A 23,371-nucleotide genomic window follows, 5' to 3' on the forward strand; every position below is an offset into this window, starting at 1 on the left:
CTAGCAGTTCTGATGGAGATCTAGCTACAAGAAGGAGGGGCTGGGAGGCCCAGGCGCGTTTCTGAAAGGCAGAATCCCTTCACTAGCTGCTGTTCGAGGTCCACCGAGAATATTTCAAATCAGGCTCTAAGGGGTGGGGACGAAATGACAACCAGCTGACTTCAGTACTGCGCGCGGCAGGGAATCGCGGCCACAGCCAGATCCGAGGAACGGGGAGCACAGAACGATGGCATCGTAAGAAGCAAGCAGCAGCAAACACCAATGTTCCCAAACGGCCAGAATCCTCCTTGAAAGCTAACACGACCGCAGGCCCTACACACACACCAAACGCAGCTTCCACCCGCCGAGCCATGTCCCCTCCTCCACGCTGTTCTCTAAACACCTGCACCTAAGTGACCCATTTGTATTGCTTGTTTACACACAGGTAGCCCTGGTTCACTGCACAGCTTGCCCGCACCGTCTCCTGTGCTCAGCAGTGCCTGCCCCAGCCTCACTCCAAGGCTGCAGTTTCTCTTTCCCAATGTTGCCTCCACAGTGAAAACCGCTCCTCCCCGTGGCGGCTCTAGGTCTCTCCCACGACCACAGGACATCCGGACAGGCACGTGTTGCCAAGCAGCACAGGGCACGCACCTGCCCTCACGCCAGAGCTGCGCTGCGCTCCCCGACTCCCTTCACGGGGACTGGTGACTGACAGGTTCCTGGGGAGACCCCCTTAGGCGCGGGAGGTCTGTACTTCCCCCCTCGAACACGCCTGAGGACTTAGATGGCCCATCGTCTGAGCAGCCGGAAGCAGAGAAGTGCCCGCAACTTAAGTCAACCGTGGGCCGACGCCTCACACTGCCAGCATCCACGCCTCGGGTCCTGGAACCCCCAGAAATCTCTCTTCACCCGCAGCCTCACTTCCCCTAGAGCTGTCAAGGCTGGCTGATAGGAGCAGCGTGGTATTTAAGGGAATTTCTCTCTCTCTCTTTCCGGGAAAGAGGGCGGGGTGACAAGAGGGCACTGCTCACAGCGTAACTAAGGGGGCCACGCCCAGGCCAGACACCGCCCTGTGGGGGTGAGAACCCCACTCCGACAGGGCTACATTCTAGCTAAGAAGTCAAATGCAAGAGCCGAACAAAAAGATCCGCTTATGAAGACTGACATCGAGTGCCGAGAGCCGCTGCGACTGTCAGGCACCGAGCTACTCTCCAGGGCTTTGCTGGTTTTTTTGCTTCTGTCACCAAATCCTACGTTTCCGCTAGACAGATGGAGTCCTCATTTGGATCAAAGTTAGCACATTCAGAAGCCACAGAGACCGTTCGTAATAAAGCGTTCCCCAGAGTACAAGGGAGGGAGGGGTTGGATAGAAAGGTCAGCTCAGTGCCACAGCTCGGTGCCAGGGCTGAGCAGGCGCCGGCGCGCACGTGGTGCTGATGGCAGGGAGGCGGCAGGACTGCTGGGCAGGCCGCCCCCTCTGGAGAGAGCCAGCACCAGACAGCCAGAGGAAGGGTTCAACAGGACCGTGACACGTGATGCCCCTGCATCAGAGCCTGAACCAGCAGCGGCGACGGCGAGGCTAGACAAGGAGGACCTGAACCAAGGCCCGGGCAAACGGAAAGAGGCCAGAACGGCCACTCCTGGAGCCAAGCCGGGGACGGTAATCAGCTGGCGGTGAGCACAGGTGAAGAGCGGAGGATCCCTGTAGGTTTCAGTTACTGAGACTGAGGACAGACACAGGTAGCAAAGTGCACACGTCAGCCACCGACTCGATGGTCACCCAGTCCACTTCTCACCACAGCCCCCAGCACCAGAAAAAAAGCCCCCCGGTCAAAGCCAAGATCAAGCTTACAGGACAGGTGCAGCAGCCTTCCACGTTACAAAATATGCCCCCAAAGCAACAGAAACCCATCTCATGTAACAATAACACACCAGGAAACACAGAACCCATCTCACGTAACAATAACACACCAGGAAACACAGAACCCATCTCACGTAACAATAACACACCAGGGAATACAGAAGTCTCACTGGTAACTGGCTTTAATGTATTTTAAGAGACAGTTTCACAGGTAAAAAAAAAAAAAAAAAAAGCTTAAATACTTGGGTGATTTTCTGGCAAAAATAACTAGACATTTTTCAGAAGAACTGCCAGTAAGTCAGAAAGAGAAACTTAGCCTCATTTGGATAAAATTTGCTGAAAGCAAAAAATAAAGCCTCATTTGAATAAAATTTACTAAAAGCAGAAAGTGCCGCTTAATACGACAGCTTCTAGGGCCAGACCACCTGCACCCCTTCTGTGCTTCTCATGAAGAGTGGGGGTGGGGGTGGGGGTGGGGTGGGAACCCAGCAACTTCCCGCCACACCAGGCCACCTGCAGGCCCAGGCAGCCCTGACCCACCACCCAGACGCTGCCCCGGACGCGACGCCAGCTCTCGCCAGGGCTACAGGAAGTCTTCCTTTCAGGGGAAGGTGGGGCAGAGGTGTCCCCTCCTGCTGAAGGGCAGGAGAGGCGCCAAGTCAGGGCTGGAAAGCTCCCGGGAACAAGCAGGGAGCTCAGGCCCGCCGGCACCCAGCGGTAGGCTGCCCTCGTGGCGACTGTCCCACGCTGCGGGCCCTTGCCTCTCCTCTGCACCACGTAAGCCACGGGCGGAGTCCCGAGGGACCCCTGAGCTTCCCTCCCGAGGTTTATCTGTCTCCAGGCTGCAGACATCCTGGACTCTGAAGGAAGCCACGAGAACTGGGAGAGCTGCTGTTCTCTGCAACGCGATACACATCGAGGGAAATGCGACTGCGACCCAGGGACCGTTGACAGGATGTCATCCGGGACACGCTAACTCCTCCCGGCACAAGTTACTCTGCCACAACATTTAGACTAGAAATTAACTGAAACATCACAAAAAGACTACTCATTTCAAAAACAGGAGGCTCCCATGGGATATTCAGTTGTAGACCAGAGCAACAATCCCTGGTGCAAAGCAAAACACGGTAACCAAGGGACCCAACAGGCCCAGGCCTGGGGCCAGAAGACAGCCAGGCCTGGGAAGTGCCCCAGGAGCTACCTGTCCCTGCTCCCTGTCCCCCTGGCTCCTCAGAGCTCCGATCCAATCCCGGCTCCGTGGCATCCGGCCTGCACTCCGAAATCACAGGCGTCAGAAAAACCTGCCGGCGCTGCAGCTCACTAGGCTAATCCCCCGCCTTGTGGCGCTGGCACACCGGGTTCTAGTCCCGGTCGGGGCACCGGATTCTGTCCCGGTTGCCCCTCTTCAGGCCAGCTCTCTGCTGTGGCCAGGGAGTGCAGTGGAGGATGGCCCAAGTGCTTGGGCCCTGCACCCCATGGAGACCAGGAGAAGCACCTGGCTCCTGCCTTCGGATCAGCGCGGTGTGCTGGTCGCGGCGGCCATTGGAGGGTGAACCAACGGCAAAGGAAGACCTTTCTCTGTCTCTCACTGTCCACTCTGCCTGTCCAAAAAAAAAAGGAAATGAACTTATGTGTGTGTGACAAAGGCCTAAGGCACTGACATCCAGGTCCAGCATCTGCACCTCAAAGTCATCCTGACAACCTTCCAGGTGCAGCCCAGTATCTGCACTTCAAACGTCGTCCTGCCCCTTCTACTGATAACCATCCTTCCTCTGGGGGGGGGGGGGGGGGAGGGCAATGCCAGCCAGGCTTCCCCTGTCTGATAACTTCAGGGGGAAACTCAAAGTCAGAGAGGAATTTTTCATATTTACATCCAAGAAGTCCTTTGTTCCAAGAGGAGAAGAGGCGGAAGGCAAGACCCATCCCCTTAAAAACCCCCGGCCTCAACCGGACTGCGCGCTCAGCCCTCTGCCTCTCGGCTGAGCCGCCCGCCTCGCCTGCCCAGGTGTACTCTCTCCACTCAACCATGTAACCCCGCTCTCCCCCAGTCTGAGTGACTAGGCGCTCTCTCAGGTCCTGTCTGGAGAGGTGCCCAGCCGTTCCTACGGATGTCCCTGCCCTAATAAGCCTTGCTATGTTGCTTTCCACTACTGTCTCACGCCTGAATTCTTTCTTGCGCGAAGAACCCTTGCTTCTCCGGTAACAGTTACCACCCTGACTCCATGGCAGCCAAGAAAAGTCCATCTGAACATGGTTCTGTGAGCTGACCCAAGAAAGAGTCAGAGGGACACTCCATAAGGCACCAGCTTCGAGTCTCACTAGCCAGCTACTCCACGGCACTTCGGACTGGCCACGGCTTTTACTCAAAGACTCTTGATTTACAGATTACCCAAGGATGTTCAAGCACGAACAACAGATGTCCTGATTTTGTTGCAAAAGGACGCTGTGCTGTTTGACAATCTGTCGTAGTGCTTTGTAGCTGCTTTTTAACTTCCCTCCAACCTGCTCAGCTGGCGCTGCTGGCAGCACACGTCCCTAGCACAGAGCAGACAGGTGCCAGACGCAGGTTGCTGCTCGCCCGCAGTCCCGCCTCGCACGGTGCGTGTGGAGCGCCAACACCGCACACCACACACGCAGTACCTTGGAGGGAAGCTCCCCCAGGTCAGTGATTGCTACTGGGAGCTGTGGTGGTCGTGGGGGTGGGGGAGGGAAGGCTGGAGAGGAAGGAGGCAAGGATGAGGCAGAGTGGGCAGGGACTCAGCCACACACAGGCTACCACGGGGCCCGCCTGGACGCCAACGCCGTCCACTTCCACCTGTCCCACGACAGGTGACATCTTTTGCAGAACTCCTGCCAACAGATTTCCGCCTCGTTCCCCCTGCCCTTCAGTTGGGTTAGAAGTCAGGCCAGGGAGTGAGGGGTCCATGGAGGGACCCTCTGTTCCCTTAAGTCCAGCAATGCAGAGAAAAGGCGGTTGGTCGGAGGAGCAAAGGGTGCTGGGCTGCTCGGTGCCCCCTGCACCCTAGCATCAGTCCCCGCCCAGCTCCTAACGGGCCTCTCCCAGTTAAAACAGGGGAGGGTGCTCTGCAGATTGTGAGATGAAGTGCTTTCGTTCTAAACCGAATTACATTCACACAAAATTCCAGTTAAAAAGATAAACCTAAAAAAAGCTAATACGACATGAAGCCAAACCAGCCGTACAGACCCCTGCTTCCAAAGGACATCCGGCTCCAACGCCCAGCTCACCCGGCAGGGACAGGACATCCGGCTCCAACGCCCAGCTCACCCGGCAGGGACAGGACGCCGGGCTCCAACGCCCAGCTCACCTGGCAGGGACAGGACATCCGGCTCCAACGCCCAGCTCACCAGGCAGGGACAGGACATCCGGCTCCAATGCCCAGCTCACCTGGCAGGGACAGGACATCCGGCTCCAACGCCCAGCTCACCAGGCAGGGACAGGACATCCGGCTCCAATGCCCAGCTCACCTGGCAGGGACAGGACATCCGGCTCCAACGCCCAGCTCACCAGGCAGGGACAGGACACCGGGCTCTAACGCCCAGCTCACCTGGCAGGAACAGGACCTCCGGCTCCAATGCCCAGCTCACCAGGCAGGGACAGGACGCCGGGCTCCAACGCCCAGCTCACCAGGCAGGGACAGGATGCCGGGCTCCAACGCCCAGCTCACCTGGCAGGGAAAGGACGCCGGGCTCCAACGCCCAGCTCACCCGGCAGGGACAGGACATCCGGCGCCAACACCCAGCTCACCCGGCAGGGACAGGACATCCGGCTCCAACACCCAGCTCACCAGGCAGGGACAGGACATCCGGCGCCAACACCCAGCTCACCCGGCAGGGACAGGATGCCGGGCTCCAACACCCAGCTCACCAGGCAGGGACAGGACATCCGGCGCCAACACCCAGCTCACCAGGCAGGGACAGGATGCCGGACTCCAACACCCAGCTCACCAGGCAGGGACAGGACATCCGGCGCCAACACCCAGCTCACCCGGCAGGGACAGGACATCCGGCTCCAACGCCCAGCTTACCCGGCAGAGACAGGACGCCGGGCTCCAACGCCCAGCTCACCAGGCAGAGACAGGACGCCAGGCTCCAACGCCCAGCTCACCCGGCAGGGACAGGACACCGGGCTCCAACACCCAGCTCACCCGGCAGGGACAGGACATCCGGCTCCAACGCCCAGCTCACCAGGCAGAGACAGGACACTGGGCTCCAACGCCCAGCTCACCCATCAGACAGCCTCTTCGATTTATCTTTATACCCCCTCTCTTTCTCTATTCAAACGCCAATCCATGGGGGCCACAAGAGAGGAGCTGAGGCCCCCAAACAATGGAATCATCTTCAGGGCTCACCCAAGTACAATCGACTCAGATAAACGGTAAAGACCAACAATGATTCCGTTTCAGATGCACATGTTCCACCTGCCCAGAACTTTTGCTGGGAACTCAAGATCAACATCTCGGGAAACTCCCAACAAATGGAGCTCTGAAGGCAAATTCCTTAGGAAAACGCCCCAGCTTTCAGACCAGCACGGCCCTCCCACTTGCATCTAGCTGTTTATTTTTATAAGAGGACGACCAGATCAACCACAAAATCATATGCTAACAAGAGCTCAGCTTCCTGCAAGCTGACAACTCTCTGGCTTTTAATAAATGCTTCTCCTTCCTGTCGGCACTGGTCAGTCCCAGCTACCAGGACTGTGAGGCTGAAGGAGGGAGGCACTCAGCCCACTGACCTCTCTCCTACTTGGCCAGTCCACTGGAACACAAGACCAGTCAACCACAGCCCCTCCGAGCAGGGGGCCTGTGCAGGGCAGGAAGCAGGACCCACTGGCAGGGCCTCATGAGGACAAGGACTGAGTGTAGATGACACTGACTTCCGTCCCCCATCAAGGCTCAGCCCACCACAAGGGAGCCCAAGTGCACTCCAGGCCCTGGAGGGAGGGACCCACCGTGATCCACACAGCTCTGGCCACTGACGCCATTTGGGCAGTGAACCAGCAGATAGAAGATCTTTCTCTCTGTAGCTCTGCCTTTCAAATGGAAAACCCAAACCAAGCAGGACAGAATTCTTTCAGCAGCTCAGCAAGGTCCAGCTGGCACAGGTCAAGGTGACTGGGAGGTGACCCACGGCACAAAGACCTCCTGAGCAGGGCTGGAGGGAGTCGGGAAGGAGCGCAGCAGGCCTGAGCAGGCAAGGGAGCGCAGAGACCACCACCAGCCGTCAGCCGTCAGGGCGGGACGCCTCCCACGGGCACGCTCACACCAGGGCGGGACACCTCCCACGGGCACGCTCACACCAGGGCGGGACGCCTCCCACGGGCACGCTCACACCAGGGCGGGACGCCTCCCACGGGCACGCTCACACCAGGGCGGGACGCCTTCCCTGGGCACGCTCACACCAGAGTGGAACGCCTTCCCCGGGCACGTGCACACCAGGGCGGGACACCTCCCCCGGGCACGCTCACACCAGGGTGGGACGCCTTCCCCGGGCACGTGCACACCAGGGCGGGACACCTCCCACAGGCACGCTCACACCAGGGCGGGACACCTCCCCCGGGCACGCTCACACCAGGGCGGGACGCCTCCCACGGGCACGCTCACACCAGGGCGGGACGCCTCCCACGGGCACGCTCACACCAGGGCGGGACGCCTCCCCCGGGCACGTGCACACCAGGGCGGGACGCCTCCCACGGGCACGCTCACACCAGGGTGGGATGCCTTCCCCGGGCACGCTCACACCAGGGTGGGACGCCTTCCACGGGCACGCTCACACCAGGGCGGGACGCCTTCCCCAGGCACGCTCACACCATGGCGGGACGCCTTCCCCGGGCACGTGCACACCAGGGCGGGACGCCTTCCCCGGGCACGCTCACACCAGGGCGGGACGCCTCCCCCGGGCACGCTCACACCAGGGCGGGACGCCTTCCCTGGGCACGTGCACACCAGGGCGGGACGCCTCCCACGGGCACGCTCACACCAGGGCGGGACGCCTTCCCCGGGCACGCTCACACCGGGCGGGACGCCTCCCCCGGGCACGCTCACACCAGGGCGGGACGCCTCCCCCGGGCACGCTCACACCAGGGCGGGATGCCTCCCACGGGCACGCTCACACCAGGGCGGGACGCCTTCCCCAGGCACGTGCACACCAGGGTGGGACGCCTTCCCCGGGCACGCTCACACCAGGGCGGGACGCCTCCCCCGGGCACGCTCACACCAGGGCGGGACGCCTTCCCTGGGCACGTGCACACCAGGGCGGGACGCCTCCCACGGGCACGCTCACACCAGGGCGGGACGCCTTCCCTGGGCACGTGCACACCAGGGCGGGACGCCTCCCACGGGCACGCTCACACCAGGGCGGGACGCCTTCCCCGGGCACGCTCACACCGGGCGGGACGCCTCCCCCGGGCACGCTCACACCAGGGCGGGACGCCTCCCCCGGGCACGCTCACACCAGGGCGGGATGCCTCCCACGGGCACGCTCACACCAGGGCGGGACGCCTTCCCCAGGCACGTGCACACCAGGGCGGGACGCCTTCCCTGGGCACGCTCACACCAGGGCGGGACGCCTTCCCTGGGCACGTGCACACCAGGGCGGGACGCCTCCCACGGGCACGCTCACACCAGGGCGGGACGCCTTCCCCGGGCACGTGCACACCAGGGCGGGACGCCTTCCCTGGGCACGCTCACACCGGGCGGGACGCCTCCCCCGGGCACGCTCACACCAGGGCGGGACGCCTTCCCTGGGCACGTGCACACCAGGGCGGGACGCCTTCCCCGGGCACGCTCACACCAGGGCGGGACGCCTTCCACGGGCACGCTCACACCAGGGCGGGACGCCTTCCCTGGGCACGCTCACACCAGGGCGGGACGCCTCCCACGGGCACGCTCACACCAGGGTGGGACGCCTTCCCCGGGCACGCTCAGACTGCTGTGAGGGCCCTTTCTCTTCCCAGACGCAGGGGAAGGAGGGCAGATCTGCTCCAGGCCTGTGCCGGAAGCTGAGGGAGACAGAGCCTGACACCGAGTGGGAGGCAGACTCGTGGTGCAAGACCGGATCTCAGTGGCTCCGTCGGCAGCGCCAGGAGGTTCCCTCCGCAGCAGGAGTGCGGGCAGGCAGCTGGCGCGGCCCGGCTACAGGTGGTGGGGTGCGGGCGTGAGGAAATGGGCAAAGGCTACAGGGCACACAGCACGTGCGTGTCTCCCTCTTGATCTTGCCGTGAGGTGGCGAGGAGGGCAGTGAGGACAGGGAAAGACAGGGAGGGACGGAGCAGAGAAGCCTGGGGAGGGCAATCAGCCGAGTGTGGGACCGGGGAGCACCGGAGGCTGGGCCGGGCAGCAGCAGGTCCGAGTTCCACAGCATGTCAGGAGCAGAGGGGAGCTCAGGGGTCAGGGAGGGGCCGGCAGGCAGGAGGAGAGGCCGAGAGGCCCCAGGCGACGAGGTGAGCTGTGTGGAGAGCCCCCAGACACGGCCAGGGGCGCAGCAGCCTGGGAACGGAGGGCCAGGCGGCCAGCCGGGTACACCAAGAGGAGCAGCGGGTGATGCCCGTCAGTAACACACTAGCAGGGCCCGAGGGGCAAACGGTTCCTCAGAGCGGCAGTTTATTGACTAGGAAAGCTTGATGGCACCCTCTGACACCCATACACACACACACACACACACACACTCCTCTATGTCGCTCGCTCCTCTAAGTCCCAGCACCCCAAATGTTTATCCTCCTCAGCCACTCGGCAGACAAAGCATGGCCAACTGGGGGCCTGGCCCCGCGTCTGGGGTTCAGTCCAGGGTGCTTTTCTCAAATGCGTCCCCTCCTTGCAGCTGGGGCCTCCCTTGCAGAGTGTGGCCACGGAACCGCCACACTGCTGTGACCCCGCCAAGAGGCCGTGAGTGACCACTTCCCACCCCACACAGCTACCCCTGCAGGCAGGTTCTGCGAGGCCCACAGCAACACACCAGTGACTGCAACCGCAGCAAGGAGGGGAAACCACTTCCCCACCTCCTTCCCGCCAGCCGAGAAAGGTGCCCTGGCGCAGGCGTGCTTTGCGCTGTCTCTGTCCTGGCACAGCCGAGGGAAGCCCGCCCTCTTCCAGATCCTCCGGCGAGGACTAGGCACAGCTCTCCAAGAACCTCTTCCGGCACATCACCGTCACATCTGGAAACAGAAGGAACGACGGACAGAGGTTTTCATGCTTTATTGCCTTATGCTCACCTACTTCTGACTGCTTCTACACAGCAAGGAGAGCTTAACAAACATGTAAGCGCACAATAGGCAGCAGTCGGTAAGTCATTCAGGACTACCCAGGAAGACAGTTCTTGCATTTAACCATCAATGTCTCAAAACTTGTAATAGCTGAAGTGTTAAAATGCCTAAAATCAAGAGCCATCTCCGCCGTTTACAAGGAAGGTGATGACCAGCAGTTATTTTACAAGGTGCTCAGCCTGAAGGAGTCACTCAAACCAAACCATCGGTGTGCTGAGAGCTGTTAATAAACAGACCACATAATGGGATAAACCAGCCAGCACCATTACAAATATCCCATAAAATTCACAAGGAACAAACGAGACCCCCCCCCCCCCGCCCCCAGTGTCAGCGCAGACCTCTCGCCACGTATTTTCAGCTTGTTCTTACTGAGGCAGACTGGAATTAAAAGATTCCTTCAAAAAATCTTTCCAGATTAAAATAGATGCCAAGTCTGCTTTCATAGACTGAAGTCTGTCTGCATCCAGGCTTAGACGAAAGTCACTGCTCCGTTTCAATGACTGTACCGCCTGCCTACCAGGCACCACGCACCGTCACCTGTGCTCCAGGGCTGGCAATGACAAGGTAAGGTTGCCCTTGCTACACAGCGGCATGAGGTCACGAGGTCAAGGCCACGACCTATGCCACTCCATTAGAAGGCTTCAGAACTGTTTCTAGTGGTCAAAGTGAGAGGGGACGACAGAGGTGATGGCAGAGGGAAAAGATACAAGGGAAGGGAGGGAATGGCCACACATTGTGAGAACACGTGCACAGGAACTGGGGGCAGAGGAGAAAGGATGCTCGGCCAGAGAGGAGACGGTGAACCACGACAATGACACCGAGCCGGACAGAGAGGGCGAGGAGTAGACCCCACACTAGGGACCAGAAACCACCGCTCTCGCCCCTCCCTGCCCTTCAGACCTGCCGAGACTGCCTTTAGGAACCACCCCTCTGCTGGGGCTGCTTCCAATCCTAGGCCTGGGAGAGCCGCGCCACTCCCAACTGGCATCAGCTCTACCCAGCAGCTTGGTCAGCTGGACTACTAAGCTTCTTAATTTTATTTATCTTATTTGAAAGGGAGAGTTACATAGATGGACTACTAAGCTTAATTTTATTTATCTTATTTGAAAGGGAGAGTTACACAGAGAGGGACATGCACCCACTGGTTCACTCCCCAAACGGTCGCAACAGCTGGGACTGCGCCAGGCAGAAGTCAGGAGCTTCATCTCGGTCTTGCACGTGGGTGCAACAGCCCAGGGACTTCTACTGCTTTCCCACACACATTAGCGAGGGCTGGATGGGAAGTGGGGTGGCCAGGCCTTGAGCCAGCGCCCACATGGGATGCCGGAGTTGCAGGTGGTGTTGCCAGAGCACCAGCCAGCCCCTGTGAAGCTTCTTCAGGGCAGGCCTGAGTGTCTTCTCAGCGCTGATGCCCGCTGCCCAGCCCACAGCCTGGCACTCAGCAGCCAGCTGCTCGTGTACACCAGCCGAACGATGGAACGAGCTGGACTCCGCCCGAAAGTTACACTCTACAGCAGAGTGTGGGGAGCAATCTGGACTGGACTGAGTTACTGGAATTAAGACTTATTCTATGCATCTGCTCTCCCACAATATGGCGATGGGAGAGAAGTAAACAGCTTCCGCACAGCTGCCTCCAGTTCAACCAATAAACTGTAGGACTTGCTCCTGATTGGAGAGCAGCGTACTCGGCGTGTGGGCAGCCGAGTTGGGATTGGCGGAGGAGGACTATAAAGGAGGAGAGAGACGGCATGCACGGGGAACATCTATGGGGAACATCTAAGGGAACCCGTGCAGCCCCCGAGAGAACCAGCCGGCGGTGTGCCGCTCCCCTGCGGAAGTGGGGAATGTGGCCAGGGGGAACTGCCCTTCCACGGAGGTGGAAGGGACAGTAGCCAACCCGGGAAGAACCAGCAGCAAACCCGGGGAGGGCCGAGCAGACGAAAGAACAGCGCAGGGTCCTGTGTCGTTCCTCCACGAAGAGGGGGAGCGACAGCAGAGGAGCAAATGACAGATGGAGGAAACAGTTCATGGAGAAACTGGTCTTCAGTAGTTGACTATTTTTAACGGTTTATTTTGAAAGGTAGAGTTACACACAAAGAGAGAGGGAGAGAGAGAGAGAGATCTTCCATTCACTGGTTCATTCCCCAAATAGTCACAACAGTTGGGGCTGGGCCAATCTGAAGCCAGGAGCTTCTTCCAGGTCTCCCACGCAGGTGCAGGGGCCCAAAGACTTGGGCCATCCTCCACTGCTTTCCCACGTGCACCAGCAGGGAGCTAGATTCAGAAGTGGAGCAGCCGGGACTCAAACCGGTACCTATATGGGATGCTGGCACTGCAGGTGGGGGCTTTACCTGCCACCTGCCACAGCGCCAGCCCCCAAGTAGTTGAGTCTAAATTCAGATACATACACGGAAAAAGCACAGGGACAGGCATGTGGCCCGCAGTCCACAGCTGGCATTCCTCACTAGAGGGCTCCCCATTCCAGCTTCCGGCTAATGCAGACCCTGGGAGGGGCCGGTGACGGGTCAGGGCTTTGGCCTGGTCCAGCTGCAGTCACCGCAGGTGTCTGGGGAGTAAACGAATGAACAGGACCTCCTTGTGGCTGTCTCTCTGCCTCTCAAACAAGACAAAAATCAGTAGAAGCAGAAATTAGCTGTGCCTTCACGTCACATGACGCACAGTGCTAGAACACTGAGCTGGTTCTCTCCTTTAAGGATTCAGCGTTGGGGGAGGGGGGTACAAAACCTGGGACAAAGACCTTCACTGCTTTCTAATGATAAAGAATCTTACCTAGTGCCTGTTCTAATTTGTCATATACAGCCTAACTATGGAGTAACAGATGTTCAAGACAGACCAGTGGGGAAGCATGCCTACAGCACAACAGGCACCGTTGTTGGCAAACAGGGATACAGGGACCTTAAATAACAGTCCTTGTAACCTCCAGACTTATTTTCTTATCATGGCCATCGCTGATGCCACCCCTTGACGGAGAGGGATAGAGCGGAGGAACCATCTCACCGTGAGCTCACCACGTGGCAAGAGGTGGCATTCCTAACCAAGGCAGAAGGCGCGGCACTGAGAACGTTATTTCTCAGATTTCTCCAAGTACGCACACTTGGGCATGTTAGTCTTTATCAATTCCCAGAGGGCTCACCAATTTAACTTCTAAGTTGGCCAAACAGTTCGTGGAAATAACTCAACACGCAGCAAAAATAGGGTCACACTCAGTTGCCCAAGGTGGGGAAAAAAAAAAAAAGGCAGTGGCTTCTAACTTCCTCAGAACAGCAGATGGGCGCTAAAGAGGAGAAGGAAGGGGGACAAGAAAGGGCGCCTGGCTGAGCTCCGGCCTGCGGTCAAGGGCACTCCCTGGGCATCAACCCTGGACTCCTTGGCTTCGATTCTATGGGATAGCAGCAAGCACACCAACCACTGACGAGGCTGGACCTCACACTGGCTCTACAACGAGTACTCACATCAAATTTCAAAAGGAAGCCCCTCTAGGAAGGGGGGCTGCAAACTCAGGAGCCTCCAGGGGCCCGGCAGTGAGTGCACACAGAGGGCCACGGTCAACGACAGACCACACGCGCGGCCAGCCCAGCCTGCCCAGGGTGGGTGAGCTTCAGGCTATTCCAGAGGGGTCGCAAGTCTACATTTGGATGTGATTTCTCCTGACTTAGAAACAATGGCATAAAAGTCAACTTTTTTATAAAAAAGCACTGTGTGGACCAAGCAAACTATGACCGTGGGTGGCCAGTTTGTGACATCTTGCTACAAGGAGAGAAAAGTGGGCGAAGGTCAAAAAGGACAAGCCCCCCCGCCTCCGCTGTGTCCTAGAAGTCGGGGGGGGGGGGCTTGGCACCCTCCCTCGCCACATGCTGCAGTCAGCCGAGTGTCTGCGTGGCCCACTGTTGCCGTGCAGCTGGATTTGGGTCGGGAAACCTCGAGGAGGACAGCGGCTCCAAGACCCAAATGTGCTCCTGAGGCACTTCCTGCTACCACGGCCCAACTGCTGGGCACAGCCCCAGGACTGTGCGTGAGACACTGTGCACAGAGCCTTGGGCCAGAGAAGGCCCTCAGTGGGGTCTACCCCGGCCCAGGGCGGGCACGGGCAGACTGCGCGTTTACCCCCTGGAGATTCTGGTCCATGGACAGAGCCCGATGAGCCCCTTTAGACGCAGGAAGGATCTCAGAGGAAACTGCTCCTGCGTGCGGCAGTCACTCTCTAACGCAAGCTGACTTGGACCCTCACAGGATGTTCCGACTCACAGGGGCGTAATAACGCACTTTTTAAATTTAAATTTGAGTGCAGATAAGATTTAAATTCTGTCCTACTTTCAGATTAGCAATGCTACCCAATCCAGCATGAGTAAAACACAAAGCCTGAATTTTTCCAAAAAGGTCACCACCCCCGCCATGGGGCTCCATGGTGACCCGGTGGGTGGATGTTAGGGCGGGGTCGTGCTCCAGGGCTGTCTGGTGTCCCTGGCGCACCTTACAGAACCAGTAGGAAACGCCTCCAGGCCCCTCCAACAGCCCGTGGCACACTCAAGACCTGAACTCAGGCTTCCCAAGCCCCCGCTACCCTGTGACTTCCCAGGTGCCTGGCTTTGGGTAGCGGGCGGCTTAGGAATCAAACTTTGAAACACAACTGCTCCGTGTGAAGCTAACTAGTACTTGGGTAGATGCCTGCCCTCTGGAGCAAAATGCCCTGTCAACTAAGGGGGCAGGCTGGGGAATGCCTCCTACGCAGCCCCAGCAAACCCCTGCTTCACTACGGTATGTGGTTGGTCATAAAAAAAGTTAGGATTTACTTATTTGAAAGGCAGGGTTACAGAGAAAGAGGGACAGACAGATCTTCCACCTGCTGGTTCATTCCCTCAGTGGCCACAACAGCTGGGGCTAGGCCAGGCCAAACATAGGAGCTTCATCCATGTCTCACGTGGGTGCAGGGGCCCAAGCACTTGGGCCATCTCTCGCTGCTTTCCCAGGCCACAGCAGGGAGCCGGTCAGAAGAGAAACAGCTGGGACTGGAACCGGCTCTCACCGGGACGCTGGCCCTGCAGACAGCAGCTTCACCCACTGCGCCACAGTGCTGGCTCCAGTCATCATCTCTTTGAAACCCTCCAATAAATTATGCCTTTAACTACTGGCCAGGGGCAAGAGATCCAAACCTCTGTGAAAGAATTTATTTCTAGAGAAGCAGAAGTGTGACTAAGGAAGAGTCCATGATTCTGAAGTAATGTTACCACGCTCCAAGCTGTCCAACTTCCAAAGCACAGAAAGACGTAGGGTTTTTTTTTTTTGGCTCACTGTAGCCAACAATACAGATTGTGTCCTAAATTCAAAATCTGCCTTCTAGAAAGCATGTTTTAATGGCAAGGGCCGTAAAGCAAGCTGTGAACAAGACTAAAATTAGCTCCAACCACAAATAACCTAACATTCTTACCGCGTCTTGATGATCCACCTACAAAACGCCAACATTAAAGGCATCTACAGAGCTGCAGGGGTGAGGCCACGTGGATCCGCAAGGATCCTCTCACTTCACAGTATCTCCATCGTGAAGGCAAGCCCGCAGGGAAGCGCGAGGCCGGCAGGCCCCGCCTCTCAGCAGCACGGAGGCGCAGCCCGTGCTGCGTACAAGGCACACCACTCCTCGGACTGAGGGTCCTGCCCTTCACACGGACGCAGACGCGAGAGGACACCGCAGACCCCACCTCAAGACCCAGCAGGCTCGGCTCCACCCTCCAATGCTGTTCACTTTCTACTCACAAAGGCAATCTCCTGCAGCAAAGCCTGCTGGGAAACAAAAGTGTCACCATCAAGCAGTGGAACATGCGCAAAACCAGGCTTAGACAAGCAAGCTTCCTAGGTCTGCTGCATTTCAGCGGCTGCCAGGGACGCTCGGGACACCTGTGTCCTGTGGCAAGTTTAATGAGGAAGACTCAAGTTCACAGAGATGGAAACGAGTGACTAAGGACGAGACGGAACCCACTGAGCGTCACTGCGCACTCTGCCGCGACACGCTGAGCGCCCACCAGGATCCTCACTAGCAGGTGGACAAACAAGGAAAAGTAGCAGCCCTGGGAGTTATTTGTGGTGTGAACAGACTAAATAAAGTACCTAGGATTTAAACAAAAAACTCACAGGGCGTGAAGGGATATTGAGAATTCCTTAGAAATGGGGCTATGGCAGGTACCTAAGGGACCATTCAAACCCAGCATCCAGGCTGGCACTGTGGTGCAGTGGGTTAAGACGCTGCTTGCGATGCCAGCATCCTACATGAGAGCGCCAGTTCAAGTCCCGGCTGCTCCACTTCTGATCCAGCTCCCTGCTAATGCACCCGGGAAGGCAGTGGGTAATGGCCCATGTACTTGGGTCCCTCCACCCACAAGAGAAATCCAGATGGAGTTCCAGGCTCCTGGCTACAGTCTAGCCCAGTGATGGCCATTGCAGCCATTTGGGGAGTAAACTAGCAGATGGAAGATCCATCCCTCCCTCCCCACTGCCTTTCACATCTCAAAAGCATCCTGGGCACTTGGGTCTTCAAGGACGGTTCCAGAGCCAGGGGGACCAGGTAGTCCTGAGGTGTGGCCACACCCACCAGTGCGCTGGGGAGTGCTCCAGACGTGGGCCTGGGCACTGCTGACCTTAGCAGCAGCCGCTTCACCCCACGTCCAGGGATGACCCACAAGACTCCGGCCAGAGGCAGTGTCCAGGTAATAGAGAATGGCAACGGGCATGCTGAGTTCAAAGGTGCTATTAAAACCCAGTTCAAACTAGGACAAAAACAGAGCCAAGTGATGACATCACAGAACATATCCTGTCCCCGAGACCACTGGACGCTTCTTCCAGGCCCGTTCCCTATACAGGAGTGAGCCGCGCAAGCACCAAGACCCCGTGGAGACAGAGTCAGCCTCTGCCTTCACAGAAACGACCTGAGCCCTGGCTCTCAGTCAAACAGCACAGAATCCAGAGGGATGATGGGAACGCCGCAAGGTGCACCTCCCCGGGGAGCCGGAGCCACTCCAGTCGGCCACACTGAGAGCAGTCTGCTGCTCTGTTCTGCTGAGAGAAGTGATTCACCCTTGGACGTTTAAGTAACTCACGTTCTTAAGAGAACCAGGGAGGAATCGCTCGACGCTCACGCTTCCGGTAAGCGGTCTGCAACGGCTTGGAATCCGCGAGTAACAGGACCCACGAGAATAAAAGACAGCTAAGCTGCTAGCTGTGGCCACCTGTAAATGAGATTCTTCAATAGGAAGCGATGTGCCAGGAAGAGATCCATTAAGGGGGAAAAAAGGCAGAGAAAAGTGTTTCACGACAGAAATACGGAGAAGCCTTTTCCTTCTCGGATCTCTGGCAAGTTTGTAAGACAGTTTTGGAAACCGCGTGTTGCTACGCTCACCTCTGCGAGCAGCGCTGCTGACCCACAAAAGCCACAGGCAGCGCCGAGGCTCCTCTTCATCTTGAGGGACCCAGCTCGGCCCCTGTGAAGTCACCTGTGAGAGGGCGCCTGGGACACACGCCCAGCTGGACCCCAACGTTCATTCCAATGGGCGGTTAAGCCTCAGTGAGGATTTAGAATTTCCTGGCACAGTGCTGGCTCAGGCAGGGGGAACGCAGGCCGAGTGTGGCTTTGTTAAGCTGTGTTTACTCTGAACGGATCCCAGAACGGACTTCCTGGAGCATCGGGAAGTCTGCCCCGCTCGGCAGGATCACAGCTTCACAACTGTCACGGACGGAGACCAGAGCGAGAAGCCTGTCTCAGGCTGCTGTCCGTCTGCACTGCGACTTCTAGCAAACCCACAAGCGCCAAGCGCGGGGCCACACTTCGCCTGTTGGGGGCGGGGATCTCCCCTGTGGAATGGGCTTGTTCCCAGCTGTCAGACACCCAGAATCCACACTGCATTCAGTAGCTCCGAGAAGGAGATGGCAGCAGCCAGTAAACCCGAAAGACCCACTCGACACAACACCGGCAGCACGCTGAGCCCTGGGCACTTGGGTACTTTCTTCCCAAACACGGCCGATGTGTCAACTCTTCCATTATTCAAATGAGCCCAGCTTACTTGTAGGTTTCTTTCTAAAATTACAACAGAAAGGGCAGCTCCTCCCCAGCACCTAGCTGGGGTTGAATCTTCCGTAACTTCGAGAATCAGTTCCTCTGTCTTTACAGGAAAAACCACCCCACTGCTGGTTAGACAAAGCGGCGAGCTCCACTTGTGTCGGGCTCCTCGCGTTCCCACACTGCTCAGTCGAAGCAACTTGATTCATTCCAAATGTGCAATGCCTCTTGGGAAAGAGGCTCACGCCGGCGCCGCGGCTCACTAGGCTAATCCTCCGCCTGCGGCGCTGGCACACCGGGTTCTAGTCCCGGTCGGGGCGCCGGATTCTGTCCCGGTTGCCCCTCTTCCAGGCCAGCTCTCTGCTGTGGCCAGGGAGTGCAGTGGAGGATGGCCCAAGTGCTTGGGCCCTGCACCCCATGGGAGACCAGGATAAGTACCTGGCTCCTGCCTTCGGATCAGCGCGGTGCACCGGCCGCAGCGGCCATTGGAGGGTGAACCAACGGCAAAGGAAGACCTTTCTCTCTCTCTCTGTCCACTCTGCCTGTCAAAAAATAAAAAAAAAAAAAAAAAAAAAAAAAAAAAGCCTGGCATTCCTAGTGAAGCCACTGACTTTTGGAAAAAAAAAAAAAAAAGAGAGACTCACTTCTTTGAGTCATCAACAAACTGCTCTGCGTTCTGGAGCCTGACTGCACCCACCCACCTGCCCCTTAAAAACCTGAGTCACCGCTGCGTCTTACAAGGCGACTCCAGGGCTGAGATCACCTGTGTGAGCGGTGGAGGGCTTCTACTGCCTGCCATGGGCTTAATGACCAGTTAGTCCAGGTCCTCTTCACAAGGGAGGAGCCCGGAGCCCAGCGCCGCTCAGCCAACAGCAGGGACAAGCGCTCCCACCAGGGCTGAGAGTCACCTGGTGTCTTGACGCTAAGGGTGGTCTGAGCAAAGGCCTTCACTTCCAGAGCTCCGAAAGCGCCACAGGCTTCCTTAACAAACTGCTTCACCTCCCACAATCAAACATTTTATGGACCAACTACGTGCAGAGCCCCTGTCTAGAGAAGCCCTGAGAGCAAGCCAAGAGTGAGGACAGTGCGCGCAGCAGCTCCTACAGAGCAACCGCTGTCTCCAGGTCACGGCCAAGTCTGCCTTCAGGCCAGGGACAAACCTCTCATTCAGTTCAAAGCCGCTGGGAGAGCTGGCGGCGTCCGCCCTGGCTGCTCAGGATGCGCGGCTCGAGTCAGCGGCACCAATCACCTCGCCAGGCCAGGGCCGCACACGTGCTGGGTCTTCCCCGGAGTGGCCCTGCTGCTGGCAGCGACGTGTGCCTGTCACCCCCTACCCCGTGCACCTTCATACCGTCAGGCTGGCCAAGCGCGGTCGGCCGGGGTCGGCCAGTTCCATCCCCACGCACAGAGGAAACGGAACGGGTCACTTCAGGGAGAGACAGCCCTGGGTGCGAAGCAGCAGGCACCTCGCGGGCAGGGCCCACGACAGCCTGTGTCAGGCTGTACGGAGACACAGGTGGCAGCCAAAGTCCAGCCTGAGGAGGAGCTGGACGGCGCCCGGGCAGCGTGGAGCTACGGGGCAGCGGAGCGAAAGACCAGGCTGAGCCTGGAGCAGCCTGCCTCTGGCGGAGCGCTAGGAGGAGGCCGGCGGCAGGGAGGGCTGGAGCCCCGCTGCCAGGCGGGGATTCTGACCCCACAGGCCTCACTCAGAGCACCAGTCAAGGAGGAGATGGGCTCGGATCACGTGAGCAAGGCCCGGGTGCTCCAGGAGTGTCCCTCCGCCCCTCCTCCTCTGTGCTCCAGGGTACTTCAGAAAGTTCGTGGGAAATGGAAGTGAAAAGATTTGGGCACAAAACAATTCTTAAACCCATGCATAGCTTTTTCATAATATGCATTTTTATGAATGCTTTGAAGATCCTTCATATGAAAAAAAATTTTTATTTTTTTTGGATAGGCAGAGTGGACAGTGAGAGACAGAGAAAGGTCTTCCTTTTGTCGTTGGTTCACCCTCCAATGGCCGCTGCGGCCGCCACACCGTGCTGATCCGATGGCAGGAGCCAGGTGCTTCTCCTGGTCTCCCATGGGGTGCAGGGCCCAAGCACTTGGGCCATCCTCCACTGCACTCCCTGGCCACAGCAGAGAGCTGGCCTGGAAGAGGGGCAACCAGGGCAGAATCCGGTGCCCCGACCGGGACTAGAACCCGGTGTGCCGGCGCCGCAAGGCGGAGGATAGCCTAGTGAGCCGCGGTGCCAGCCACAAAAAATTTTTGCACCAAAAAGAAACTGACCTTTTAATTCCATTTGCCGTGAACTTTCTGAAGCAGCTTGACCAGGGAGGTGCACGGACAGTACCAGCTTCGCTCCCATCTGCGGTGCGACTACGAACCACCGCAGCCTTGTGTGCAAAGTCTGAGGCCCTGGGCCGGCAGTAGGAGACGGTGAGCTCCAGCGAGCCACGGGGAGCCATGGGCGAGCCAGCAATGTGACGCGGCAGCAAGAAGCACGAGCTAAAGCCCCTGGCCTCCTGCGCCCCGCACAGCGGAGGCCCACCTACCTCACCTGGGAGACGGTGGCCCAGCGAGGATTCAGGCCTGCTCTCCGCAGGTGACATAAAGGGACACGCCCGGCCTCTGCAGGGCACCTGGCGCCTGGAAGGGCCGCGCACAAACCCTGGAGGAGGAATGCCCAGCTGCACGCGACCCCATGGGTCTGGGGGCCTCAGAGAGAGGCCCTGCACTCTCCCCCAGCCCAGCAGGAAGCGTGCCCACAGGAGCTGCCTCTGAAAGAGCCAGCAGGCAGACAACGCTTTTAAATAAAGACAGGAAAAAAAATGCACAGGCAGCCGTTTCCACGGGTGACAGCCTGGAACCCCCACAGCAGAGTTCTTACTCACGCCTCCAGGAAACTCAGCACGCACTCGCTCACGTTATTCAATACCAAGTCTTCTTTGTTACAGGTTTTGAGGACGCACTCCTCAGAGATGCAATGGCAAGCGGAGCCAGGATCCCAGGGCCGACAACGGGCAGCTGAAGCCCTGGGCACTGCCAGTGCCCCGGCTGGCGTTCCAGCCTGCCTCCTTCCCAAGTTCCCACACACCAGGACGCCCAACGGCGGTGGCAAGGGGCTCTTCCCGCCACGCTTCCTCCTGTGCTCCCTGCCTTTTCCAAAGCGGGAATCCGACACCGCAGTTCAGTCCACTCAAACCGGGCTGCAGGGGAACCTGGAGTCCAGCGGGCCACGCGGGGTGGCCAGCGCTTCCCGACCCCTCCGCGTCACTTCCGGCTGTCTTGTTGCTGCTGGTGTTTAGCTAAAATGAGTCATGGTTTATAGATCTTTCTCCTCTGCCCAAAATGCAAGTTCTCTCTTTCCCCTGAAGAGAACGGTATTTAAACAAACATGGCTGGGCCGCTTCGACATTCATCTTCTTGGAACACCCCCGGCTGGAGACAGTGGAAGGCGTGTTAGTGGAATTACCGTCCTGACGTGGTTTGAACCTACTGGGGCAGTAGGCTGTATTTCAGTGCGAAAGCCGCCCTGAGGACAAGCGCCAGTTGGCAGAGTGGCCCCTTTTACAAAGCCTGCCTCTACCGTGGAGCCCATCTCGCCTGCAAGTCACGATCCGTGTTGCAATCTCCTGTATCTGAAACAATCAAATCATTCACGCTGCGCAGCTGAGGCCGAGGACAGCGTCAGAATCCGCGCTTTGAGAGAGAACAACAGGCAACACCTGACCCAGTCCCTGCATCTGCCGGTGCCGACGCTCACCCCTCCCGCACGGCCGGCCCCTCGCACCAGGACGCTCCCACTCTCCAGCGGCGACCGCACGTCACGGACATGCCAGAGCGCGACTCTAGTCATCCACGCAGGCCGTCACGGCCGCCTTCACGGACCGCAGGGCGAACAGCAGCCTCAAAGGCCCGCGCCGGCTGCTGCTCCTTCCCGCGGAGCTGGCGCATCTCGGCCCCTCCCACCGCGCCGCCCCTGCGCCCTCCCCATCTTCGCACCTGAGCAGAGAGAGAAACGAGTGCTGTGCTCTTTTCCACAGCTGTGAGCGGGAGTGACGCGACGTCTCTCACCGCACAGGCAGGGCAGGCTCGGCTAACGGCTCAAGGCTGTCCTCGCCCACCTACTATAAATCCATGCCATAAAATGCTATTTTTTTTAACTTCTATTTTCTACCAAGTGTAATAACGTTTCTTTGAAATCCTGAAACATAGCGGTTTTGGTAAACGGACACACACCGTAGAAGTTAGCTACTCTGGATCCAAAGTCACCTGAACTGTTTTTAAAAATGCCACGGTTGCACGACCAGCCACTTTTACCCTAAAAAGAAAGAGGTTTTGATTTCGATTTTAGAAAAGAACAAGTCTCCACAGCAGAGGTGAGAAAAACCCACAATGATGATTCTTCAAGATCAAAAGATGATGCATCCCTGGTTGTGGTGATCCATCCCGAACCAAGACCGAGGTCTCGGCTGGCTCGCGGGGTGACGCGGGGTGGACACTCAGCGGGGAAATCCCCGCAGAGCGGCACCGCGCTCGCGCTAGCACCTCCAGCCCGGAAGGCAGCCAGTCTGCTCGCCAACTCCCACATCAGATGTGGCCGCGACTGTGTAACGTCAACCTGCAGAGAGCTCAGCCTGCTTCAGGATCAGAGCTCCCCCTCACCCCGAATGTCTACACCCGTGACGAGTTCAGAGCTTCCCCCTGAATGTCTACACCCGTGACGAGTTCAGAGCTTCCCCCCGAATGTCTACACCTGGGATGAGTTGTACCGTAATCAGCTTCAACGCTTCAGATGCAACAAATCCACTCAGAGCCGCTGCAGACCCTCTCCGAGCCCCGGCTGGAAGGCGGTCATAGCTCCCGAGAGACCAGACTCGCACGGTCACACAGATCACAGCCGCTATAAACGCGAGTCCATCAGGTGCTGGCACACATGGCAGTGTGCATGAGAGGACCCCAGCAAGCACGCTGTCGTCAGCCAAGCCCACCAGAGACCTCGACACCCCGCTGATGAGTCTCCCAGTTCGCCCCTGGGCCTGGGAGCTGCTACTCCCTTCACCCGCCGCGCCCTGCCCACGGCCACCCGGCAGTGTGGCTCCGCTCAGCCCTCTCGGCCCCGCAGTGGCATCTCACGGAGAGGGCCTCTTTGTGTCTGCCAGGCAGAAAGCCTAGCTCCCGGGGCCCCGC

The 23,371-nt window shown here is 58.4% G+C and overlaps 1 protein-coding gene and 1 long non-coding RNA gene across 2 annotated transcripts in view; both read right to left on the minus strand.

Annotated features, from left to right (window-relative positions):
- Nucleotides 1-23,371, minus strand: part of LOC127487350 (uncharacterized) — a 1,183,652-nt gene that overhangs the window by 1,028,552 nt on the left and 131,729 nt on the right. The window lies entirely within an intron of this gene.
- The window catches only part of PTPN1 (protein tyrosine phosphatase non-receptor type 1), a 60,055-nt gene that overhangs the window by 35,828 nt on the left and 856 nt on the right, over nt 1-23,371 (minus strand). The window lies entirely within an intron of this gene.

This window comes from Oryctolagus cuniculus, chromosome 11 (assembly GCF_964237555.1).
Source record: "Oryctolagus cuniculus chromosome 11, mOryCun1.1, whole genome shotgun sequence".
In the NCBI taxonomy this organism is placed as follows: Eukaryota; Metazoa; Chordata; class Mammalia; order Lagomorpha; family Leporidae; genus Oryctolagus; species Oryctolagus cuniculus.